Source organism: Trachemys scripta, chromosome 1, assembly GCF_013100865.1.
Source record: "Trachemys scripta elegans isolate TJP31775 chromosome 1, CAS_Tse_1.0, whole genome shotgun sequence".
In the NCBI taxonomy this organism is placed as follows: Eukaryota; Metazoa; Chordata; order Testudines; family Emydidae; genus Trachemys; species Trachemys scripta.
Window position 1 is genome coordinate 232,378,377 of NC_048298.1, and position 7,226 is coordinate 232,385,602.

The window sequence follows — 7,226 nt, forward strand, 5'->3', positions numbered from 1 at the left end:
TAAACAGGATGAAGTTTAACAAAGACAAATGCAAAGTGCTCCACTTAGGAAGGAAAAATCAGTTTCACACATACAGAATGGGAAGAGACTGTCTAGGAAGGAGTACGGCAGAAAGGGATCTAGGGGTTATAGTGGACCACAAGCTAAATATGAGTCAACAGTGTGATGCTGTTGCAAAAAAAGCAAACATGATTCTGGGATGTATTAACAGGTGTGTTGTGAGCAAGACATGAGAAGTCATTCTTCCGCTCTACTCTGCTCTGGTTAGGCCTCAGCTGGAGTATTGTATCCAGTTCTGGGCACCGCATTTTAAAAAAGATGTGGAGAAATTGGAAAGGGTCCAGAGAAGAACAACAAGAATGATTAAAGGTCTTGAGAACATGACCTATGAAGGAAGGCTGAAAGAATTGGGTTTGTTTCGTTTGGAAAAGAGAAGACTGAGAGGGGACATGATAGCAGTTTTCAGGTATTTAAAAGGGTGTCATAAGGAGGAGGGAGAAAACTTGTTCACCTTAGCCTCTAAGGATAGAACCAGAAGCAATGGGTTTAAACTGCAGCAAGGGAGGTCTGGATTGGACATTAGGAAAAAGTTCCTAACTGTCAGGGTGGTTAAACACTGGAATAAATTGCCTAGGGAGGTTGTGGAATCTCCATCTCTGGAGATATTTAAGAGTAGGTTAGATAAATGTCTATCAGGGATGGTCTAGATAGTATTTGGTCCTGCCATGCGGGCAGGGGACTGGACTCGATGACCTCTCGAGGTCCCTTCCAGTCCTAGAATCTATGAATCTATAAGTATGGGACTGGCAGCACCCCTTATACAGGCGCATAGGCGCAGGGCTTCAGGGGGGCTCTAGGGCCAGCCCTATGGATACTACTAAGGGAAAAAAATCTCTGGCAACTGTGCACATGGTGTGTGCACACCTAGCATGGAATGCACATGAGCAACACATCTCAAATAACAACAGTTACGGAAGGTCAGTAGCCGTTTTATCCAGGGGCTAGTTAACAGAATATGGTGGAGCCACGGCAACCTACTAGAAATTCCAGATTACTTGGTAGGCGTTAAGACTAGGAGTACAAGTTCAGTGACCACATACAGCATCAAAAGTTCATACTCAAGTTTCTGAGCTGATACAGTTCCACTGGCCAGGTTCCTGGGGAATGCCAAGTGGTACAAAGTGGAATGTCATCAGTTGGCTTCCTTTTAACACTATAGCTTTGAGAGTCCAAAATGCTCTGGCGTACCGTCATTGAGCATGAACTAACACAACTAGAATTCCCAAATGCCTCCAAATCAAGTAATCCCTGCTTCTCTGGGGGAGGCAGCCCATCAAAACATTTCCAAGATTTCATCTTCAGATATAAAGAAAGCCTTGTGTTTTTCTTAAAATAAATAAAATTTATTTTTACATCAATAACATGGGGTGCCAGTCTCTCTTAGCTGGAGGACTTTCATCAGACCTTGGACAGTGGCATCAATGGAGGCTGAAACTGTAGCTGCAGCTCTTAAACCTTAATGGCCAATTGAGTGTTGCCATTCCCTTTCCCCTAGACTGGACAGTGGGAGACCTGCAAGTCAGATTGCAGCCACCTCTGGCATCCCTGTCAAAGTCCTCCAGCAAGAAGAGGAATCTCAGAAACTGACATTCTGTATATTTCCACTAATAAAATGACACAACTTTTCAATAGTTAAGAATTCTAGTAACAAAGAGAGACAACCAAAACGTAACCAATTACTTTAATGAGGGATTTTTTAAAAAAAAAAAGCTAATACCCCATAATACAAACCTACTGAGAACAGATTTTGGAAATGGCTGAGTTTGAAAAGGACTGACTGTGTTAAGAGGTAACTCCCTTCTCTTCACGTGTCATTATATAATGCCTGCATCTGTAACTTTCACTCAATGCATCTGAAGAAGTGAGGTTTTTTTACCCATGAGAGCTTATGCCCAAATAAATTTGTTCATCTTTAAGGTGCCACCGGACTCCTTACTGATTGTGTTGTGATGTACATGTTGTAATATGCTATAGGCCATATAGACCTCGTATAAATGCTGTATGCTTGACATGAGTATGTGAGCTGTGTGCTGGCAGCTGAAGCAAGGATTTAAGGTTATGAGCAGTCAAGAATTATCTGTGCAAAACAAACTTTGTCATGTCCATAAGCGAAAATGGAATGTCTTGGATTATGGTGGCCTGCCCGGACCTGCTCCTCTGGAGTTATGGATAAAAGGCTTAGTAAACAGAAAAAGAGCTAATGATGTGAAGGACTGTTCTATAAAAAAGGTTCTTGCTATAGCTGAGTTGGAGTCAGACACCGACCCAAAATCATGGAAAAGAAGAGGCGTGTAATGTGGGGCTCCCCACACCTTGTGATCGGACTGAATTTCGAATGGCCATCGGGATTTCCTTTGGATCTTCAGATTCTGGTGTTGTATGGAAGGAGTGTGATTGTGGAGTGAGTGAGGTTTATATTGTAATCAACAAAAATATTTAGAGTATTATATACCAACACTGTGTCCGGTATCTGCCTGCTCCCTCATCCAGTAGGGAGGCCTCTATCAGAGCCTAACACTTGATGGAGAATTGCAAGTGGGGGAGAGATATAAGGAGGGTTGGATTATGAGACGGGGGTCTCACAGTGTTGGGGGAGACTAAAGGGTGACTCCTTATTTGTGGGATTTGTGAGATTAAAAGTATGCATGGGGAGATACTGCATAGAGTTTTGGGAACGTTCTACATTAAGTAGTTAAGTGAGCGTGGGGAGATACCGCTTGAGGTTATTCAGATAATGTTTAAAAAAGCGTAAAAGGGTAGAGGAGGCACCCCAGTGGATTAAAGTTAAAGCCCCTTCTATGTTAGGGAAGGAGATTATTGCATTTGGGACCTGCCCTTGGAGGGAGGGTGCACTGGAACCTGATGTGATAATTGATACATTAGAAAACATGTTGGAGAAGTATGTACAGCTATACAAGACTAATGCCAGCAAGAAGCAGGCAGCTGTGATATGGTTGTGGGCTACGAAAAAGGTAATTGAATACAAGGGGGGAGGCATGTGCAGGGCTACAGACCCTGCAAGAAAGTCTTAAAATTTGCCAGGAAAGTTTAGAGAAGGAAGTATGGCAAGCACAAGTAATGCAGACTCAGTTGGAACAGCTGGGAAAACAAGATAGAGAACTGGAAAAGAGAAGGATGGAATGGGGACACAGGCAAGGCTCTGTGGCATCAGAACTGGGAACAGAATATTGGGTTTGAATAATATTATTATGAAAAAATAATTAGAGCAGTGCAAGGGATATTAGGTAAAAAAACAATTTGTGTGTGTAAATATTTGTGTAACTATGCAAGGTTTTAAGGACCTAAACCAACACTCATGGTTTGTAAAATCCTGTTTGTAGGTTTAAGATAATTTGGGTTTGTTTTATTTTGTCTTTAAATAAAAAAATGATGCCACTAAAACTCCATTTGAATCTCACATCCAAAGTTGCAACATTAACAGACTTTTTTGCCAGACATGGCCAGCTAGTATGATGTGGCTTTGGTATTTAGCATTTAGCCCTTTGGATAATTCCATGTGTTTATAAAGTTTAATATCTTTTTAAATGAAGACCAAAGAATGCGGCCATGGCAGAGGCAGCCACAACTGGAAAAATGGAGAGAGATTCTGGATCCTTTTTTTATTATTTTGGTAATAAATAGCAGCTAAGTACTGCAGGAGGGGCACAAAAAGTTAAGAGAGTGTACCTCTGAAGCAAGAGCAGGGGTGAAATGTACAAAAGAAGCAATGTCAGAAACACCAAGCCTTGAAGTGGCTCTAAGTAATTAGACGGTCACAATGTTGAACCTTGAAATAAATGCTAGTGAGTAACCTTGTAACAATGGATGTGTGTGTGATTTTGGAGGAGGAATTTTAAGCATGCTAAAAATGGCAATTGAAAATAAATCTCATGTTCAGAGATCTCATAGTATTACTCTCAGCTATTACCTGTGAATAAACTTAAAGCTTGGCAAAGCAGGGAAGCCATTATAAACCTGGTCTGCAATACAAGAAGGAAAACTGAGGTACACCACCTCATGAATTTCATAAATGAACAGTGGGATAATTCATCCTTTTTCTTTAAGGGTAGAAGTCATTGAAATCTGGCCTGTCGATAGAACAAATCACAGGAAAGTATAGAGGTAATTCTTCTGTGTTTTCTCCCCCCCCACCCTCCCCCAACCAGCAAGGAGATTTGTAAAAGGGAGAGATTTTTAAGCAATAATCTGTCCCCTCCAAGGGAGGGGGGCTAGGAAAAGTTTTTTTTATTTTTCAGACTCTCTACAGGCAAGCTGATGCCAGCTGAACAACCTAGAAAACAAAAATTACGTTGTGGGTGTTGTTTATCTTGTCATTACTGTTATTTTGATGGATATTATACAAGAAGGGTTAACACATATAGCAGCAAAAGTCAGTGTATGGTATGATCTACCTAGAAATCATGGTCTACTTAAGGTAGGAGTTTAAGTGATATACCACATTCCAGGAGAACACCATCTATTCCCAGCCTGCTGCTATTGGGAACAGAGAATGGAGAATGGAAATAGGTTCACTGTACGCAGTGAACAAAAAGACAGGAGAGAGAAAGTGGGCACCCAATTAATAATTTCTTTGCTTTGCATTTTTTTGTCTGCCACTCCATGGCACATCAAGGAATAGAGAATACGCTTTTTAAGATAAAACAAATTGGAATTTGGCCTAGAGTATGGGAAGATTTGTTAAAACTTGTATAAAATGCATGGCAGACAGCAATAGAACATCTAGTGCAGGGCCATTGTTACGTCAGAGAATTGTAGGGCATGGAGTAAGATACAAATGGACTATATTGATAAGTTGTTGAAAACTTCCGGAGGAAATCAGTATTTTCTGGTGGTGGTGGATTCTTTTTCCGGATGGGTGGAGGTGATTCCTACCTGGAACCATACTGCAGAGACAACTGCTAAGAAACTATGGGATATTGTTTTTAGCAGGTATGCAGTGAGGTATTGAGAGTAATTGATTCAGATAATGGACTGCATTTTGTGAGGGAAGTATTGAAAAGCTTATTGAAAGCTTTAGGAATAAAGCAGCAATTAAACATTCCTTACCATCCTCAATCATCAGGATCAGTAAAGAGAATGACTCAAACAATTAAGCAAGCTCTACGGAAGGTGGTACAGGAGACTTGTAAAGATTGGGATGAGACATTACCATTGGTGTTGGTGGCAATTCGAAGTAGTGATCGGTTAGATACAGGGTACCAGCTGTACCAAATTCTCTTCAGAGGTCCTATGAGACTGTGGAGCCCTCTACTGTATCCAGGAGAAGTAGAGGAAATATCGGTTACCCAATGGGTTAAAGAGTTACCGACTGAATTTAAGAAAATGGAATTTAGGTTAACAGATGCAGTTGAGAAAGCAAGAGAATATGTGGACTCACAAGCCATTCAAGATACGAAATTGTGGAACGTAGGAGATAAGGTGATGTATCTGAGGCTGACACCAAAAGATCATGTCTTGGAATCAAAATGGGTTGGACCATTTTCAATTATGAATAAAATTTCCCCCACTGTAGTGCAAATTAATCAGGGGAAATGGGTACACACCACAATTAAAGATATGGTGCAAAGATTAGATAATCTTTTGGTTTCTTTTACAGAAATAAAAGGGGAATGTCCAACTGCATTGGAGGATATCCTGAACAAATCCTGGATTGGGAGTGTGGATACGGTGCTATGATTTTTGCAGTTGGCTTGCTGCTTATGCTCACTTTGCTTTGCATTATTTGTCTGGTGGAAAGATTGTGTTGCGCGAATTGCATTTTAGGAAGAAGAATACCAGAACTCGAGCGAAGACAGAAGAGTTTAGCAAAGGCTTAACATAAGCACTTGGAGTGGTATAGTCAGAGGCACTGGATGTTATTCTTATGGAATAATGACCATGACCTCAACACAAGAGGGGTGCAAAAGTGGAACCAGAAAAAGGGAAAGTTTGCTGGGAATGAAAATTGATTTTGAAGTAAAAGTGCTAACACTGTCAGCAATGATTCGGGAAAAACCGGAAAGTCAATGGCACCCAGAAGGGTGGGGATATGGCTTCTGTTTTTATGTTTTGTGAGTATCTGAGGAAGTTTAGGGGTGCAAGGATATATACATGGGAGCACCTCTAAAATGGAGGTATGGATTAAAGGGTATAATACATTCAACTATCCATGGGACATGATGGAGAAAACAGGACCAAACAAAGACCGATGTGAGGGGAAACCTTTTGAGGGGAAATTTGAAATATGATGCGGAAATGGTAAGAATTTAACACGGGAATATTTAAAACCAGAGGACTTGGAGAAGCAATGGAGATATTTTTATATTATAGAAGGGGAGAGCTGGTTGATGTTTAAATTTAGTTACAATGAAAATAACCTGAATATAAGCACCCTGAATTGCACTTTTTGGAATTTGGGATTTAATGTAACTACTTGAGATGTGATTTATGAAAAAGAATTGGCTAATGTCCATGTGGGATGGAATGAGTCAGCGGCTCTCAAAGTGTGGCTCTATGATGCCATGGTAAATTCTTCCATAATGGTGAAATTAAGCTGTTGCAGGAAAATCGATAGGGGAATATACTTTTGGGGATTTGGTAGGTATTTCGTATTTCTTAATCAAATACCAGTAAATAAAACCGCACCAAGAATCATGGTGGAAGAACATCCATATAGAAGGGGGGAAGTAATTGAAGCCCCAATTATTGTGGCCCAAATGATTTGGCTGGAGGAGTCGCAATTAGAGTGTACGCCATATGCCTTGCCTCTATTACTAGCATGGCAATAACAATGGGGAGATGGAGCTAAAAGAAGTAAAAGAGGTATAGGAGAATATACTGTGGGAGGCGTTGGTGCTGGGGTGGGGGTGGAATTTGTTTGATATTGAGACATTATGAGGGATAATGTTTTGGGTGAGATTTTGGGAGCTAAACAGATGCATGTAATACAAAATTTTGACACATTATCGGAGCAAGGAATAAGGAATGTAGTGCTCCAACTAAAACAAATACAAGCCTTGGAAACAACTTTAAATGCAAGTTTATTGAGTGTTTCAGAAATTAATAACGAGACTGTGTTAGCAATACGATGTGTAAAGATGCAAGCTTATGGGATACAGTGTATAGAGAGGATAGTCAATATACTGAGTAATGGGCAATGGCCCTTT